This window comes from Pogona vitticeps, chromosome 1, assembly GCF_051106095.1.
Source record: "Pogona vitticeps strain Pit_001003342236 chromosome 1, PviZW2.1, whole genome shotgun sequence".
Classification (NCBI taxonomy): Eukaryota; Metazoa; Chordata; class Lepidosauria; order Squamata; family Agamidae; genus Pogona; species Pogona vitticeps.
In genome coordinates this window covers 309,836,823-309,857,123 of record NC_135783.1, presented here as the reverse complement: position 1 = coordinate 309,857,123, position 20,301 = coordinate 309,836,823, and the positions used below count along the sequence as shown (strand labels likewise).

Genomic DNA, 20,301 nt, shown 5'->3' with positions numbered 1-20,301 from the left:
CATTTACTGAAGTCTGTGCCGCGTAACTTTTTTTTTTAAATCAACATTTTGAAATCACTTTGACTTGGTAGCACACTAGGGCAAAGCGATTATGATGCACACTGTTTAGAAATGAGGGAAATGGGGATTAATCTTTGCAATGCTCTATATAATTTGGTGCTGCTACTTCCATGTATATTAAATAGGTTCCATGCATCCTATATCTTTTTATTTGGGATTGTCACTGGAAACATAGTGGAAAGAGGAAGAACTGATTGCCACACTGCAATATAGTAACGAGGGAAAAATATCATACAATTTCTTGTTTCTTAGTGTGCCTGAAAAATACATGAAAGTATGGATGCCATAAAATAGTTGTAAGAGCACATGCTCTGCATTAGATATAGAATCAGCTACTTTTTTGGAGTACAACTTCCAGAATCACCAAGTTGGCAAGGCTAGCAGCAATACAGTAAAGGAGCAATATGGTAGCTGACTTGTGCTTCAAGAAAGTAGTTAGCACTCTTTTTTGGACCCTAAGGTAAAGGTAAAGGTTCCCCTTGACAATTTTTGTCCAGTCATGTTCAACTCTAGGGGGCGGTGCTCATCCCCGTTTCCAAGACATAGAGCCAGCGTTTTGCCCGAAGACAATCTTCCGTGGTCACATGGCCAGTGCAACTTAAACATGGAACGCTGTTACCTTCCCACCGAGGTGGTCCCTATTTATCTACTTGCATTTGCATGCTTTCGAACTGCTAGGTTGGCGGGAGCTGGGACAAGCAACGGGAGCTCACTCCGTCGCGTGGATTCGATCTTACAACTGCTTGGTCTTCTGACCTTGCAGCACAGGCTTCTGCGGTTTAGCCCACAGCGCCACCACGTCCCTACTTTTTGGACCCTAGTTGTGACTTAATTTAGGCCAATGTGTTGGATCCAAATTTAATCTTACTTAAAGTAGATTTATGACTACCCCATGATTTCAGTGGGTCTCTTCTAAATGTGACTGCACTTGGGTACAACTAAATGAAAAATGCCAGATGTCATGCAATATATGGCACACTCTTTAAAGAGTCTGGAAAAATGCATAACCTTTACAGAGTTTTAGGGATTATTGATTTTGTACTGAAATTTGGAGACACAATAGACCACCAGCATGGGGAATAAATTTGCCAAATATTAGACAGCTCACCTCAGGTGTCTGCATAATAGGCACCTTAAAATTTGCTTTCTTCAAATCAAAGAAGAGGATATTATTTGTGATTTATTTGATTTATGCTCTGGTCACAAATTTATGAGTAAATTCACTCTTCTTTGCCCAGGAACTAAAGCTGATCATTCTGCTTCAATTCAGACTTCTGGATGATTTGACTAGTATTTGTTCAGCTCTAGACGAACCTATGGTAAGTGGCCATGTTTCTTACTTTATAGAGTACAAGTCTTATTGGCTGTTCCTCCCTTCATCTGCACCCATCTGTCTCTGTCTATTTCTATTTCATATGGATCCAAGTTATCAATGTAGTTGAGGCCTAACGTTCAATGGAGGAGAGGGGAACGGCCAACATTTAATAACTCCCTTGACTCTAAACCTTTCTGTTAGTCTGATACACAGCTGGTTGTGAAAGCAGTGTCTATTTAATTATTGCATATTCCCTTATTGGCTGTTCTCCAGCTATTCTCCTGAGTGTGTAGCTATTCTGATAATGGGACAAGCTGTATAATAACATTTCATTTTATTAATATCATTTTTTTTAAAAAAAAACGGACCCATAGTCTTTCATTTGATTTCAGCAAGACGAATATTTTGCTTGGAAAAGATAAAGGAGGGGAATAATGACAAGGTGGTCCAATAAATATTGTGGGATGATCCATGGCACTCATCACGGAGCACACATATGTTATTCTTCCCCTCATACCAATTACATCACTGTTTACTTTAAACTTTCTACTTGAGTCATGTCCTGATTGAAGCCAGACCTCTTGCAGTCTGATTCTATTTAGTTCCTGGTCTAATGCTTCCTTTTTTTTAAAAAAGAGTATGAAATGCTTAAGTACTTCTGTTAATATTTTCTCTTAAGAATGTAATACAATCGTGCTTGTGGAACAGATTTTTGATCCAATCAATGTTTCTGCTAAAAGAAGAGGAAGGGGCGATGTTCACCCATTCCTCAGCCACAAAGGTCTGTGGATTGAAATCACCATCATTTTGGATGACTGGAGTTTAGTCATTAATATCATAAGTTGAAACCTGAAGATAAATCACATCAACCAGACAAGGCCTTTTCAACACAAACAGTTAGCACCCTTTAGTAGAGGAAAAATTGCCTGAGGGACACTTAGCACATGAAACTCATTATATGGCTACTAGAAGTTCCTAGCATTTCACGGTTCATGTGTTCATAGTGAAATAATTTGATTCTCTTTGGAAGAAATCCATTTGTGGCATAAGCCAAATTGTACTTTTCTGTCCATTCTTCCATGCTAAATGGAGCACCATGACAGTGGAGCTTTGTTACCAGAAAGAAAAGTTACAATTTTGCTACGAATATGCTTTCAGCCATTATCTAAAGCAAAGGAGGGGACCTGAATCCTTCCAGATTTTTTTGGCTTACCTTTCCTTTAGTCCATAGTCAACATAGCCACTGGTGTGAGGAATAAGAAGCCCTTCTTTCCTCTATGGAGTAAAGAACTGCTGTTTATCCCCTAGGCAGAGCAACATCCCAGTGGATCCTTTTTATTTCAACTAGCATTAATGAATTTTAAAATGTTTTGCAATTTGACTTGATGAAACAGAAATCACTATCTATACACTGAGTTTTTGTGCCACAGGACGAAAATGAAAGTTGACTCCACCCCACCGTGCAATGAAATCAAAGAGCTTCTCTGCACATTCCAGTCACAGAAGCACTAAGAAGTGCTTGGTGGTATCACCATGCAGTACATATTCTCTAACAGCTGCTGTGCTATCCATTTCATGGAGCTGTAAGGCTATGTGAATAATTGTTTTGTTGCTTAGACAGCTTTTTTGAATACTGGAACAGTCTTCATTGTCTTCTTTGTCTCACAGTTTAGTTTACTTAACTGAAATTCTCTTGTAGCTGCATCAGCCATTTTGTGGAACTGCAGGGCCAAATTAAAAACTTGCACCACTGTTTAGATAGCCTTTTTATGGCATGGAACACTTTTTGTTTGTTTGTTTCCCTCTTCTCTGTTTTCACTTTTTGGTGTGGTAGTTCCTAACACTGCCTGCTGGGATTCTAGCTACAGCATTTAAATTCCATCACATCACTGAAGTGGATGGCTCTGCATGCCCCCTCAGGTCATAGCTATTTACATTTCCCCTATTCACCTTGTGTGGACCGAAAGCTTTTCACACGTGTCTAGTACCAACCATGTTTCTGGATGCCTGTTTTTTCTTCCAAAACAAGCTCACATCACAAAAAAGTGGTTTATACCACTATGAAAACTGGAAACAGCATTTTATCTCCTAGTTAAATCATATGTTGTGTTCTGTCTCTGCAGAGTACAGTACTGCTATGTTGAAGTCTTATGTTGATTTCTTGTGTTTATTAACCCAAATAGCTATCTTCATGGAAGTTTCCTGAACATCCCTTAATATTTCAGTCCACCTTTGTATATTCTGTTTTCTTCCCAGACACCAGACATACTTTTGTGTAATAATTATTTTTTAAATTAGTATAAAAGATGTATTGGAAACAGAGACAGAAGGAGTAATGACAGAGTGGCTGAGAAAATGTGAGTAGGTAAATAAGGATGGAGGTATACAAGAAAATGCATTAAGGAAGGCATAGCTACTGAATACAATAATTTATGCATTTCTGATATGGTTAGTTAGGAGCAATAGCTTGTTTGTCCTAGTAGGTACATCTCTATATGATCATCTATGAAATGCATACTGGAGAAGTGCATTTTTGTTTTAAAAAATGCCAAACAAACATGTACTGCCTGGTTACCAATGAAGCAGTAGAAAAACATATCTACAATAAACCATCAGCTGCAGGAGTTGGGGGAGTATGCTATAGTGCAATGGCAGTCCAAAGGTTCATGCATTATATTCTGGAGCAGAAAAGAGGCCAGGATGTGGAAGAATGTGATAAACATGAAGGGATTCAGCAGAATGCTGGATAACAGTAAAAGAGAGAAAGAGAGAAAGCAAGTTAAATCACAGGAAGCATAGAGCAGTGACAAGCATTAATAGTGTCATTATCTCGAGATAATGCTGCCCAAATAAAATATTTTACCATGGCCAGGATCATTATTTCCTGGGGAGAGATGTGCCTCGATATGCAACATTCTATCACAAAAATCTCAAGGGAAACTACACAAGTTCTCTTGATGTATGAAATGCATGAGCTCTGCCACTATAACTGAAGGGAATATAATTTAGAGGGCATTACGCTGCTGCAGTAAGAAGAGGCAAAGCAGGTTCCACGCTACAACACTGCGGTGGTCTCGATCACTTACTTTTTCATCTGCCAATATTTTATAGATCTATATTATTATTTCAGAAGGGAAGAGGCAAAGGCAGTCAACCCGACTGCTCACATGGCACCAGGAAGAAGAAGAAGAACAAGAAGAATATATTTGGCACCACAGAAGAATTGGATGAATGAACGGACTAGGTGGAAATATTCTGATACAGACAAAATGTATTCCCGATGCCCAAATTAATCCCTTTGGAATACTAACTTGAAAGGAGGAGACTCATCATCAACACTTGCAGCATACCTGTTTGAGACTAAAGAGCAAAATGTGGTTCACAAATACTTTGTTCCACACAGAGCCAATATGTTAATGTATCTGAATTAGGCTACGTTCGAAATCATTCAGCAGCAACAGCTGCAGGTTCTTCAGTTCTACAAAACTTTGAAAAACAATTATTGTCTTTAGGTACACATTTTTGGCACTACATCAGGACCCAAACAGTTAGCATTGCTGGAACGTTTGAGCTAAAAGAATAGCAAATACTTCTCTCTTTGAAATCAATTTGCAGTAATCCACGACTAAACACTTCAGTACCTTGTTCATCTGCCTGACTTGCTAATATGTTTATAATCTGTTAATATGGCAGAGCAAATGCTCTTCTGCATCAATAAGCAATTTCTCAGAAACTGCAGGAATAAGACAGAAGGCAGAATAAAGTATAGTCCTACACCTCTCTCTCCTCAGCATGAAGTCTCCTTGAGTTCACTGGGGTTTACTCCCAGGTAAGTGAGTCTATTTTTGCAGCCTTAGCTGTTCTCCTTTTTTTGGTTTCCTGTTGTCAGCCTTAACCCAGTTACTTTAGGTCCCAAGCCTGAATCCCTGAGGCGGCTCATGGAACAGGTTCAGATTGTTTGAAGAGAGGCATCGCTTTTCTTTGAAGTTGGAATCTGAGCTGTGAAGCTGAAATCTGAGCCTCAAGCTGGTTTCTATAATCTCTCATCCAAACAGCTGAGTAAATTAATTTTGTATGTTCTGAAAAACCATTATTTTTGCTAACGTGAAAAAACCTATAGGGCTACAAACAAGCATGTAGAAAATCTATGCTTCCTATGTTATAGGAGTGAACACTGACCTCAAAATTCAGTTCCTGTTACCCTAATTTGGAGATTCATGAAAACAAACTGGCTCAGCTTGGATTGATTTGGAAGATCCAGAACTCAGTTCACAAATTCAAGTGTCTGGGCTCCCCCCACCGACTACCACTGGAAATCAGCAAAAACCTCTAAATTCTTCTGCTCTTTATGAGAAGTGGACAAATCTGTCTGTATCATATCCTTTACATGTGCCACATTTCAGGAAATGGTTCAGTTGTCTTTATATGCCTTTAAATTTCTTAACAAAACACAAACGGATGATCTGTTTTATTTCTAAGCAGATTTTAGTGAAAGAGCTTTTGGCTTATCAGAGACCTGGCTTCACCACCATAGAGTGCCTAACAACCTCCAGAGTGTTTCTATAAACAATGGCTACTCCCCTGCTCCTCCAGTCTACCCAGGTGCTGGACTGCATAACCGGGAGGACAGGCAAGAATCAAGGGAACACCCCCTTCCCTGACCATCCAAGTTTGGTTATGCATGCCAGGTCTACATCCTCTTCCAGAATAAAGTCTTGGATAATCTGGAATTTGTTGGATACAGACCTGGCATTCAACAGTACCAAATTTAGAGTGGCAGGACGACTGATCTGACTAGCTCAAGACTGACAGTTGGTCACAGTGCCAGAACGGTGAACAGCCTTCAAACATCTGTTCACCATTCATCTGAAATGAGTAGGAACTGTGCCATCACCATACCTCTCTCTATCTGTAATCACTGGGATCTTCAAAGAACCCTTACTGGGGGGTGGCAAGCCTTCCACGCCATGTCAAACAAACGAAAAGAAAAGAAAAAGAAAAGATCAAAAGATATTCTACATTAATAAAAGTAAACAATACAGTGGTAAAAAGGTTAACAAAATTAATTCAAACCATGATATAAAAATACACATTTAAATTAAACAATAATTAAATTAAGCAACTTAAAAGTTTGTTGTTGTTTAGTCGTTAAGTCATGTCTGACACTTCATGACCCCATGGACCAGAGCATGCCAGGCCCTCTTGTCTTCCACTGCCTCATGGAGTTGAGTCAAATTCATATTATTAGCATTGATGACACTGTCCAACCATCTTGTCCTTTGTCATCCCCTTCTCCTCTTGCTTTCACACTTTCCCAACATCAGGATCTTTTCCAGGGAGTCTTCCCTTCTCATGAGATGGGCAAAGTATTGGAGCCTCAGCTTCAGGATCTGTCCTTCCAGTGACAACTCTGGGTTGATTTCTTTTAGAATTGATAGGTTTGTTCTCCTTGCAGTCCAGAGGACCCTCAAGAGTCTCCTCTAGCACCACAATTCAAAAGCATCAATTCTTCAGTGGTCAGCCTTCTTTATGGTCCAGCTCTCACTTCCAAACATTGCTACTGGAAAAACCATACCTTTGACTATGCGGACCTTTGTCGGCAAGGTGATGTCTCTGCTTTTTAAGATGCTGTCTAGGTTTGTCATCACTTTCCTCTGAAGAAGCAGACATCCTTTAATTTCGTGGCTGCTGTCACCATCTGCAGTGATTATGGAGCCCAAGAAAGTAAAATCTGTCACTGCCTCCATATCTTCCCCTTCTATTTGCCAGGAGGTGATGAGACCAGTGGTCATGATCTTAATTTTTAACTTAAACGTTAAAACTTTAAAAAAGCAAGGGAATGGCTCACAAGGCACAAAATTATACAACAGGATTCTGGGCCATGTGTATTCATATTCTTTCATGATTTTTCATAGTGAAGTACTAAATGCACAGGTGCATTAAAGTCAGACAAAGTATTAGTTTTTCACTTTCAGGAATAAAGAATATTTGCCATAAAATATCCTATAATGATATACAAATATTGTATTTCAATTTATTGATTCAGTGACTTACTTATATTGACATAGTTACACCTGCAGAAGGCAAACAATATAAATAGAAAGGGTTTCTCTCTGGCAGTTAGTGAATCTTCACATGCTTTTTCTGGTGCGCACTCTCCCTATGGCTTGCCTCATGCTAGAAAATCCAAGCAGACTTGCTAATTCTCAGTGAGAAGCTGCTTGCATTCCAGAAGGATACCTAATCAATAGGATTTTGTCCATTGTATGCCAGTTATGAAGAAATAGGGCACATTTAAGCAATGAGCCCTCTTAGGTTTTCTTGTCATAAACACCACTTAAAGCATGGGGGACCATGTTTATTTTATTCAAAAATGGTGTGCCTAAAGAATCTTGCAATTATTTTGAGACAGTTCAGATTGACCTATGGTTCATTTTGAGACATAGCTGAGTTTACAGCTACTCAGCTGAGGCTGAAATTTTTCCAGAGCCATGTGGCCAAAAACATGAACTGAGAACAATGTACAGCTAATGTCTGTATACATTCTGAAGGCCATTACGCTGAAATTATGTATCGTGCTGAGAATAGAGATAAGAATCTTTTCGTTCAGAATATACTGAGAGAAAAACAGAGTGATCCATCAAGCTAATTTGCTTCTATATTCCAAAATAGTTTATGGAACTGAGGAGAACCCATAAATTCAGAACTCCTCCCAGTAACACATTCACAATAGGGAAATGGAACAAAAGACTGCCATTAACATACTGTAGCCAAATATTTTAGACCATTCCTCTGTCCACAACCACCGCTGATGTCTCCTGTGAGTTTATTACTCAATGCTGACATTATGGAAAACTAATACAAGCACATACCTTGTAAAAAGCAATACAGGTATTGTATTTAATGAAATAGCCAACAACTTCAGAATTCATTACAATTGTGAGGGGTAGTAACTATAGACACAACTATTAGTAACTATTGCAATCTGTGCCCTTATTGCCATAACTGTTGTCTTTAATGAAAAGTAAAGAAAATAAAAAAGTATGTCACTTTATATGGGTGATTTAGCTCTTATAATACAGTATTACCATTTCTTAGGGCTGCACATGTCCTTCCACAGATCCAAACGAACCATTTTAAGCTAAATATTTTAAAAAGCTTAACAGCTGTTCCAACATCTGCAGGTTCAATTTCCCTCAGGATGGTCATATTTGTTGAGCCATAGTGCATTCTGATTCACATTCCCAGTCTGATAAAAATGCAAACACTAGAAACAGAAAATCTACTGCATACATCCCTATATTGCCAAAATCAAGATAATGGGCAATAATTTGATTTTATCTTCAACCTTGAAATCTGGGTAACAATATATTCATAGCAGAAAGCTAAACTACATATAACTACTGTACAGTGCATAGTCTCACCTTTTAATTTTCTTTGATTTCTTTCTATATCTATGGATTAGAGTCCATGGGAGAGGGGGACACTTTTTTCATATGATTGTGTAGCTGCACGAGGAGAGTCATTTCTGGTTGTGGTGGGAGTGGTTAGGAAAGAGATACTTCACCCCTTCCTGTACAATACATGTGGAGATTTCTATTTGAGTGCAACAAAATTCTCAGTTGATTTGTTGTTGTTGTTGTTGTTGGTGGTGGTGGAGGTTTCATAGTCACAATCATAAAGTCGGATAACTCATCTCCCTTCTGAGAATTCCTCCCACAAAATTCTGCCTCTGCCTTTATCAAATTTATGTGCCTGCCATGTGTATGAAAAAAATTAGTATACCAGCGAACAGTGCAGAATGAATATTTTCTTGCAGCTCACACTCCAAATAAAAGCAAGATAGACCTTCAGTGTCCGAGATGAAGAGCCAGATTCGTCCCTTCCTTTAAAGTGGCAGAAAAGAACATATGAAGGCCAAATTAATTACTCTGTCCTCCAAGTGTGCCTCCTCATCCTGAGTTCCTGAGTTTTACCATTAACTGTGGCTTGCAGAGGTTAATCTGAATTCTGTGAGTCTTCAGAACTAGACAGTGTGGATGCAGGGATATGAATATCACAGAATTAACCATCTCTTGGCATGCAGAAATGGTTTTCTTTTAAAGGACATTTTTTTTCTCTAATACAGAAAGAAGAGAATTCATTTGAGAACAAGGGAGGGAAGAAGATGATCAGATGAAAGTCTGAGGGAACCCGAAACAAACAACTGCATTTTGTAAATGTTTTAATTTGGCTGAGTCTTACTTCTATCTCTCTAAAAATACTGTTCATATTACAGTGCTCATACAAATTCAAACGAAAATATGAAGGCAAAACTGCACACTATACAGTATATGTAGCTTCTCACTTGATCCAGAGACATAGCTATGCTACATTTGTGCACCTGAATGAGTTCTAATCACACTCAGCACCTTTTTATTTATTTGAAATATTTTACCTTGATGTTCTCCTTAAGAAGGACCCAAGGTGGCGTACATCATTAAGAGTCAATATTTAAAGCTAAAAAACAGTAAGTACTAAATATTAAAAAGGATCAAACAAATGTCACACTAAAAGACAGGAAACAAAGCAACAATGAAAACAAATTCAAGCAGTAAGGCACAACCACCCATTTAAAAACCCCACTCAGGCAACAAGTCATGAAGGGAAAGCTTGCCTGAAGAAAAAGGTTTTCATTTGCTAATGGAAGGACAGAAAAGATGGGGCCAGCCTGATCTCCTGTGGGTGGGCATTCCAAAGTCTGGGAGAAGCAACAGAGAAGGACCTCTCTCATGTCCCCACCAAACACACCTATGAAGGTGGTGGGACCAAAAGAAAGGCCTCTCCTTGATCACTTTTTAAATATCAGTTGATTAAAACCTCTGACTTAATATGCAATCTTACGTATAATTTTATAGAAGCATAGCCAAATAGAATCAGCCAGACTTTCCAGGAAATAAGCTTAAGACTGTGTTGTGTAAGTTTCAGTTGTCATTTCACCACACACTAGTATAGGTATCTGTCCAAGACCTTTCATAATGAAAACTATGCTAGATGGCAGTTTTGCAATTACAGTGGTGCCTCGCTTGACGACGTTAATTTGTTCCAGCGAAATCACTATAGAGTGAAAACGTCAAGTGAAATAAAAAAGCCCATTGAAATGCATTGAAAACCGTTCAATGCATTCCAATGGGCTGAATACCTGCCCGTCCAGTGAAGATCCTCCATACGGCGGCCATTTTCGGTGCCTGTAAAGTGAGGAATCCGTCCTAGAAAACAGCGGGGGGCTATTTTGAGCAGCCGGTGGCCATTTTGAAAACCTGATGGTCAGCTGTTTTGATCATCGTAATGTGAAGAATCAGTTCCCGAAGCAGGGAACCGATCATCGCAAAGCGAAAAAAACCATTTAAAACATCGTTTTGCGATCACAAAAGTGATTGCAAAAACATCGTCATGAAGCAGATTCATCATTATACGGGGTAATCGTTAAGTGGGGCATGACTGTAGAAGTGAAATTCCCTTAATTGATGAGGGCCATTGGTGTCTCTCACCAGAAGGTTTCCACAGCTCCTGCAAGTTGCAAATTAGCTGCTTTTGTTAGTGCTTTGCCATCAGCAAATAATCAATGGGTTTAGTTTGTGAGCTGATTGTGCAGACACAGCAGCTTTGAAGGAAAATGTCTCTGCAGGGATACTGTTTTACTTTGACTGCAAAGATGCTGTCGTGTATCCCTGAACTCACATGTGAAGAATTAATTCCTCTTTCTTTCCTCCTTCAGTACCCTCTTCACATCTTTGTCCTCATGCATTCAAATTATCTTTTGGGCTGTTCTAATGCTTCCAGTGCAGATCCAGATGGGAAACCAAACAAATCTGCAAGTGTGGATTCTTAGGTAGGTGAAACATGGCAAATCAACAGATTGGTGGGTGGAAACAAACAAGAAGGCAGTTCATGTTGTTATGGCAACTCCTGCAATGGTAACCGGTTGTATTGGCTCCTGTCTTTCCATTGGACTATTTCAGCGATGTGGAGAGTGGGAATTTGCTGCTTGGGTAACAGCTTATCCTCCATATTATTTTACCCAGGCTTTGTGTTCTGGAGAGGACACTCCAGCTTCGCATACAATGTTGAAACAATACTGAAAGTAGCAGTTACCAGTTATGTCTTTGTTCGATTGATGTATAGCATGACGCCAGGGGCTACTTCCAATGGGTGGAGAGGTCACTGCACCTCACTAGGTAGCTACCACCCACCTTAAGTTGGGCAGTCATCAGACTGTGACAAGGTAGTAAGATGCCACAGTCTGTTAACCTCACAGGGTGCGTGGGGTTTAGGGTGAAAGCTGACAAGCAGATTGATAACCCTGTACTGTGCAACAATCATAAGAAACCTTCTGCCCTAAACTTGGGCAATTAGAATGTTTGAACAATGACCCCTGGCTTTTCTGATGACCTGAAGGAAATAGACGACGCATGCAAGACAGCTGTCATCGACATGGAACCGAGTATACGGCAGATGGACATTGTTGCCCTGCAAAAAATGAGATTGCCAGACATGGGATCTGTCAAAGCAAAAAACTTCACATTCTTCTGGCAGGGCCTTAGAAAGCCTGGCTAACAACAATGCCATTGGAGGTGATGGCATTCCAGTTGAACTATTTAAAATCTTAAAAGATGACACTGTTAAGGTGCTACACTCAATATGCCAGCAAGTTTGGAAAACTCAACAGTGGCCAGAGGATTGGAAAAGATCAGTCTACATCCCAATCCCAAAGAAGGGCAGTGCCAAAGAATGCTCCAACTACCGTACAATTGCACTCATTTCACATGCTAGCAAGGTTATGCTCAAAATCCTCCAAGGTAGGCTTCAGCAGTATGTGGACCGAGAACTCCCAGAAGTACAAGCTGGATTTCAAAGGGGCAGACGACCTTGAAACCAAATTACTAACATGCACTGGATTATGTAGAAAGCCAGAGAGTTCCAGAAAACATCTACTTCTGCTTCATTGACTACGCAAAAGCCTTTGACTGTGTGGACAACAAACTATGACAAGTTTTTAAAGAAATTGGAGTGCCTGACCACCTTATCTATCTCTTGACAAATCTATATGTGGGACAGGAGGTAACAGTTATAACTATATGTGGAACAACTGATTGGTTCAAAATTAGGAAAAGACTATGACAAGGCTGTATATTGTCCCCTGGCTTATTTAACATATTCAGAATACATTGAGCGAAAGTTTGGACTGGATGAATCCCAAGCCTGAATTAAGATTGCCGGAAGAAATATCAACAATCTCCGATATGCAGATGATACGACTCTGGTGGCAGAAGTGAGGAGGACTTAAAGAACCTCTTAATGAGTTTGAAAGAGGAGAGCGCAAAAAACAGTCTGAAACTGAACATCAAAAAATCAAAGATCATGGCCACTGGTCACATCACCTCCTGGGAAATAGAAGGGGAAGATATGGAGGCAGTGACAGATTTTACCTTCTTGGACTCCTAGATCACTGCAGATGGTGAGAGCAGCCACGAAATTAAAAGACCCCTGCTTCTTGGGAGGAAAGCAATGACAAACCTCGGCAGCATCTTAAAAAGCAGAGATATCACCTTGCCAACAAAAGTCCGCACAGTCAAAGCTATAGTTTTTCCTGTAGTGATGTATGGAAGTGAGAGCTGGACCATAAAGAAGGCTGACCGCCAAAGAATTAATGCTTTTGAGTTGTGGTGCTGGAGGAGACACTTGAGAGCCCCTTGGACTACAAGGAGAACAAACCTATCCATTCTAAAGGAAATCAACCCTGAGTGCTCACTGGAAGGACAGATCCTGAAGCTGAGGCTCCAATACTTTGGCCATTTTATGAGAAGAGAAGAGTCCTTGGAAAAGACCCTGAAAGTGTGAAGGCAAGAGGAGAAGGGGACAACATAGGATGAGATGGTTGGACAGTGCCACCGAAGCTCCCAAAATGAATTTGACCAAACTCCGGGAGGCAGTGGAAGACAGGAGGACCTGCGTCCATGGGGTCACAAAGAGTCGGACATGACTTAACGACTAGACAACAACAAGAAAGTGTTTTTTGGGTTTTTGGGTTTTTTTAGTGGTGGATGTAATGTCCCCTCAGCCACCCATGTCTTTCAAGCAAAAACAAGGACACAACTACTATGTCGCATCTCCATTTGGATCAGTGCATATAATCCTGAAGTTGAAAGAATACAATCCATGTTCTTGCGTTGTATTTTGGGGGAGGCAGTTGTGTAGCTAATGCGGCCCTGTATCTCAAAGTAGGGGTAGGCCAATTGAAAACTAATGCTTGGACTCAGACCCTAAAGTACTGGCTTAGATTACTTTTCTCAGCAGATTAACTGGGATACGTTCACTATATGCTACTCAGTTCTCGCCATAATCAGTGGCAACCTTTCAACCAACATAAAATTAGGTCCATAGGCATCCTCCTTGTACATATTCTGCTGCTTTGGCCCTAAGAAATATGCCCTAAGAGCTCTCACTCAGAGGTTATACAACACTGAAAAGCAGGAATTCTTTGTCCAGGCAAACAGAACACGCTCCCCTTTGTCACATGGTGTTTTCCCATCATATAGGACCCCTGCAGGCTACCTAACCTCACTCTGCTCACTGCAGGTCTGTAGAGTATTCATGCTGGCTAGACTGAATGTGTTCCCCTCAGCCTTTCTTCAGGAAAGATTTAAGGGAATCCCATGCCAAGAAAGATTCTGCCCCTGTGGATAAGTATCCCCTATCATCGCCAACAGAGGATGCTATGCTAACAAGGTTCACAAAAGACCACAAGAATGCAGACCCCTTCTACCTTTCCATTCTAGGGTCATCATCCCCCAGTTCTACATGGAGCCCCACTTATACTGTACATTCTTCACTTTCTACACTGACCAAAACAGAACCCTGTCACACAGAGGAATACACATTTCTGTTTGCAAACTCTGCCCCCTGAAAAAACAAATGGTAAACAACAAATCTACTGCTAAACTAACAGGTGTGTGTAGTGCTTCTAGCAGTGAGATCTCCATCAACCAGGCTTGGCAATGGGTTCATCTTTCATCCCCATCTCTACTGCTGTTGAAATGGCCCCAATCTGAGATGAATGTGTGCCAAAGGCCACAAGTTTCTCCAAGGCCTAATTAGTCACTGTCTAAAATTGAAATATGGTGAAGGAAGTCTCTGTTTCATGCCTGAAGAGCCATCTTTCTTCCCCAAACTGCCAGACACCTCCCCATTGCTCTGACAGGACACAACTCAGGGTCTGAATCCTGCCCAGCTTCACCAGGACCCATTTGCCCAACTGTTCTTGGACTGACACAGCTGAAAGTCAACACAGTCCTGAGCCAATGCAACGTCACTCAACTGCAAAGCCTGGCCTACCATATCTCCACATGGAATGCCACCTTATTCGACATGGAATGCCACTAATTCACTTATTCTAAATGCACCCAAAAGTCTATAACGAAACAAAACACTTTCAAACATGGAATTACAGTGAGCTGGCCAACAGAAACCAAGCCCATTCAGAATACTGGAAGAAAATGAGACTCTATAATTCCTAGGCTTCTCCATTTTCCAGTTCCATCATTTCAATATTTCTTTATTTTAAGATCCTCAGTCAAGTCCACTTGCCCATTGGCATTTAACTCAGAGACCAGTGCAGTAACTCTCCTTTGAATGCAGGGGAGTTGAATGCCTTATTTCTCAGGCATATTGCATAAGCTGGCACACTAGAAGAGGCAATACCACCAGCAGCTTGAACTGCTCCTTGAGGTTCAGAAACTTGATGCTAGCCCTTTGGTAACTCCTGTGGGTACCAGATGCAAGTGCTAACTTCATGGCCCTCTCTGCCTCACTCCTCCAGGCTTCCAAAGGTCTATCAGGAAGCATTTTGGTCTTTTGGGGACATCAGAGGCCAGTTCCCTAAATTGCTTCATCTGCAGGCAGGACAACCCATCAGCAATGCTGCTGTCCAGCCTCAGCATATTCGTAATCAGAATTAAAGCGCTATACTGTAAACAACTCAGTGTGAGCTCTCTGACTAACATTATAGCCTGGATGGCTTGGAGGACAACTTGTTCATAACGTGAACAACTGCCATGTGGTTGCACCAGAAATGTATGGTAGAATGACTGGTGGATGGCTCAGGGATTTAGGTCTCTGTCTGTGGAGCCAGAGGTTAGGAATTAGATTCCCCATTGTGCCTCCTTGACAAGGGCTGGATGTGATTATCTATAGGGTTCCTTCTAGATCTGCAATTCTAAGTTGGTGGTGATGATGGTGATGAATTGGCCCATATAGGTGCCAACAACCTAACTGCCACAACTAACAGAAAAAAAACCCTCAAAAATGTCAAGCCCATCTTAATCCCTGAATTGAACAATATCCCAATGTACCATCTACCTGTTATACCCTATATATAGGCTTTTGTGATTTTCCCTGTAGGTATGCTTTTAAGTTGTCCTGCAAGGGAGATCATACAGAGTGCCTTCATATCCCTAAAATAAGTCTTTCATATCCCTAAAATAAACCCCAAACCTGCAGCCCCAGCAGCATTCAACTGAACATGGAAATGCATCCCAAGCACATCTCCTCCCACCTGAATGAGATGCCATTAAAACTGTCCAGGAACAACTTCCATATACTGGCATCTTCTCTCATCTCCACCCTCACCTGCTGTTCTTCTTGAGGCTTGGATAAGCTGTTCATTATATCACAATGTTTATGCAAGAATGCTCTGCCTGGGACCATTACCTTACAAGTGACATTCAAATTGTCAACCAGTTCTTGCAATTCTTTGAGTGACGCCTTCCTTGAGTGACAAGCCTGAACCTGAGGCCCATTAGCTTGTCATCAGGAACTCCACATGCTTGCAGTACATCAATTTTGATGTCCAGGAAGATAAATGTAGTGGTATAGACCTCAGTCTTTTCAGCCACCAAGGAGATTCCAATATCTTCCATCAACCAGTCGAAACCCACTAGCAAATCATGGTTCTGCTAATAAATGACCCTTTAAATAATTGATCATATCACCCAGTTCCATCAGGGCTCGCACAGCCCACTCTAAGAATGTACTAAACCTCTCAGAGTCTTCACAGGGTACTGAGCAACGCATGGGAGGTGCCATATTTATGTAATATGGATATTATCCTCAAAACGTAATTGCAGCTACTCAAAATCCTCAGGATGGACTAGCATGAAACAAATTGCTGACTTAACAGTACTTGTCTTTATTTGAATGTTATTGGACTGTGCCCTCTTGAGTGTCATTTTGTGGCAGTAAGGCAGGATGTTATCAATAACTGAGGGTAGTATACAATATCAGTTGGTACATGTACAGAACACAAACAATCACTTTATGGCAGAGTGGTTAAACTGCAGTACTACAGCTAAAACTCTGCTCATGAACTGGGTTCAATCCCAAGTAGCCAGCTCGAGGTTCACTCAACCTTCCATCCTTTTGAGATCTGTAAACTGAGTACCCAGCTTGCTGGCGAAGGGCAACGTGTAGCCTGCATAACTAAACTGCAAACCTTCCAAGAGTGTTTTAAGCTCAGAGGTGAGGTATATAAGAAGCTTCCTTTGCTTTGTATCTTTTCTGTCCAGAATTCTATTGCTAATGTCATATTTTTATGTACCACTGGCAGCTCTTCCAGAGGTTCCTGAGCTTTTTTGAATGATGATTTGAAGGACACAAGTGTAAAAAAGGGAAGAATGAGTGAGGATCCTTGCTGCATATCCTCAGGTCACTAGGGTGGGTAACAGGTGGTTCTCCAGATGGTGCTGGACTGCCACTTGTATTGTCCCTCATCATTGGCTATGCTGTCTAAACCTGATGAGAACTATAGCTCAGGAACATCTGGAGAGCCACAAGTTGCCTATCCTTATACAAGATGTGCACAAAACCCACATATTTGTCTTCCTGAAGTTTTCTTCCTACATCCTAGGATTAGGAAGATATAAATTTTAGTGCAAGTAGGTTTTCTTTTCTATTTCAAAATGCTAGACATTTTTTTTACATGCTAGGCAGGATGAGAAGATACGATAAAAGGAAACAAAGCACTGTTTTTTGTTAGCAAAAGATTGTGATGTGTATGTCTCATTTTATGTCTCATTTACATGATCCAGAGTAGAGCCTGAGAAAGGTCAGAGTAGATCATTGATAGTGATGCCGCTTCACAGATGAGGAAGAAACAAATTAAGGTGCTGGAGACAAAAAACAAACAAAAAAAAACCCAAATAAACCAAGAGGAAGAGCTTTTGGCAGGAGGCTGGAAATATGACACCTGAAATATGAAGTCTTGTCAGTCTTGGTGAATATAGACACAAATGGGAAGGGAACGACGAATCTTTTCATCTCAGCACTACATAATTCTAATGCTGTTTTGATCTGCTTCTGATCACTTGCAAAAGGTTAGCTATGCTGAGCATCACTTATAACTTTTGACTGAAATGCAGCTTTGAAATGTTAAATATTGATTTACAAATCCTTCTGTTTCCCTGAGAAGATATACTTAAAAAAATCATGTCTAAAAACATAAGAATAGTCTTTCTTTCTTTCTTTCTTTCTTTCTTTCTTTCTTTCTTTCTTTCTTTCTTTCTTTCTTTCTTTCTTTCTTTCTTTCGCTGTTAGCGACAAGTAAATTTCTCCACTCAGTCACGAAGCCGTCAAAGAGGCAAATCTCCAAGGTTTAGCTTTTGTGTGTGAGATTTTTCACACAGCTCTACATCTAATTATCTGTGTATACCATCGGCAGAGATTCTCAAGGTATTGCTTATTGGAACTGACCTGCCAGGCATCCCAAGCCTTAAGCAGAAATGAATAAATAACTTTGCTGAATGCTGCTGAATATGTGATAATGTAATTAGTATTCTTGCCAACTGAACTGAAAATGCAGTGTTGTTCCTCCAGGGATAATCATACTCCTCTTTTTTAAAATTCTTTTAAATTCATAGGATACCTCTAAGCTTGGCATAAAGGTCAATTTAAATTAATATGCCAGTACAGTGTCAATTAGTGTCTACATTTGATTTGGGTAGGAAAAGCAGAGTTTTAATTCATGTTAGAGATAAGTAGATTTGAAAATATCCGTGAACCTCTCCTAACACTTTCAAAGACAATATGATAATTGAGTGTACGTATTGATGTATAATTCATTTACAACTGCATACAATTCTTATATAATTTGTTCAGAATGTGCTACATGAACCATGTCTGAATTTTTTTAAAAAAAATTGTTGAGAAAGATGATGGGGTAAAGAAGGATTCCAATGTTTGTTTTCTGAAGTATCTTAAATAAAATAATAAATAAACTGTAGTTATTAAGGAACATACCCATGATGGTGTTGGGAATAGAGTGATGGACTCGGGAGGCCTGGGTTCGAATCCCCACTCAGCCATGGAAACTCATTGGAGGTGTGGAACGGATAAAACCACTCATTAAATATATCTCACTTAAGTTGAAGGCTCTGTTAGAATTCCAATTTGATGGCACATATCAACAATACAGTTATTAAAAAATAAAACATGACATTCCATCGTGTGCTATATGTTCTACTACTATAACTAATAGGAAGCAAAATGACTTTACTATGCATACTTCTTGGGAATAAGTCATACTGTACTCAGTGGGGCAGCAGAAAGCCGTAGGATTACGCTATGAACTTCGAAACAATGCGTGAATCCGAGATCCTAGTGAACAGGGGAGATGAAGAAATAGAAGTAACTAAGATGTTTACCATTATCTGCATATCAAGCAAATGATTCTTTACCATAGCTTTGTTGGCAGCCTCACCCGATAAGTTGCTGTTCAGAATGAAGAGACAAAATAAACAGCAATGACACAGCATGCTCCCATACTGAAGTACAAAGGAAAATGTCTACTTAGACAAACAGCCCCAGACTATGCTTGACTGTCACAGAGACTGTTAACATTGGTTTAGGTTATAGTTATCCTGTATCTGTGATAGGCACAGGGGTGGTGCTTACCAACAGAAAATAGGAATTTAACAGCATCAAACAGTTGACACTTTAACAGAAATGTGGGAAAGAGATGGCTCTTTAAATGTGATTGAATGGCAATTCCCATAAGTTTTAGCCAGCATAAGAGAACAATAATCACAGCTAATAGCAGAGGCAAAATAAAACAACAAAAGTATCTGGAGACTTACTACTTGCTTAAAGGGACAAGCCCAAATGCAGGTGATGCTCCCCTTGAAGTTCCAAGGGTGTGTTAAGGAAGGCAACTCGGCCCATTCATATCACTCTTCCCACTACTGCAAATCAAATGGCTAAGAAGGATGCTGATTCCCATGGTTGTGGCTATTATGGAGCCATTCTGATAACTCGCTGCATGGCATAAAAGCCTTGGTCCCTGGTTCTATCTTTGAATAGGACACAAACAAATGGAAGATAATTCCTGAGTCTCAGAAACACTGTTAACATAATGAGGGGTATAAATCTTAAAATATTTATACATACAACAATAGCATATGAATAATCACAGACATGATAAACAATTTATATGTGAACTTTGGATAAATTAGTATGCAGATCCAAGCAACAATTATATTACATGCTGATGGTCAGGTTATTGCAAATTTACAACTTACATGTGGTCTTTAACATAATGTTTGACCTTTGTGCCCTTAAGCCAAGTATATTTTGTATACCTCTTTCCTTGACTCTTGGGTTTATGTCAATTGAATAAGGACATTCATATCTTGAGAAAGGAAATATAAAAAAAATCTCTTCAAAGGAGGAGGAGGAGGAGGAAATCCAATTGTTAGTCTCCAGTTAAGTAAGCTCACCGAATTACTGGGATTTGTTAAATCAGAACCTAGGAAAATTCCATGGCTTCAAACAGAGGTAATATAATAGTTAATATCCAATGTTTTTCTCTCACTTTTTTAATAAAATGTAAACTAGAT

General features: G+C 40.0%; 1 long non-coding RNA gene across 3 annotated transcripts in view; it reads left to right on the top strand.

Annotated features, from left to right (window-relative positions):
- Window positions 1–19,671, top strand: part of LOC144588703 (uncharacterized) — a 35,609-nt gene extending 15,938 nt beyond the window's left edge. For all 3 annotated transcript variants that reach the window (XR_013544382.1, XR_013544380.1, XR_013544379.1), the window contains exons 2-3: window positions 1,299–1,379; window positions 4,506–19,671. This is a non-coding gene — a long non-coding RNA (uncharacterized LOC144588703). The remainder of the gene's footprint in view (window positions 1–1,298; window positions 1,380–4,505) is intronic.
- The last annotated feature ends 630 nt before the right edge of the window (window positions 19,672–20,301 follow it).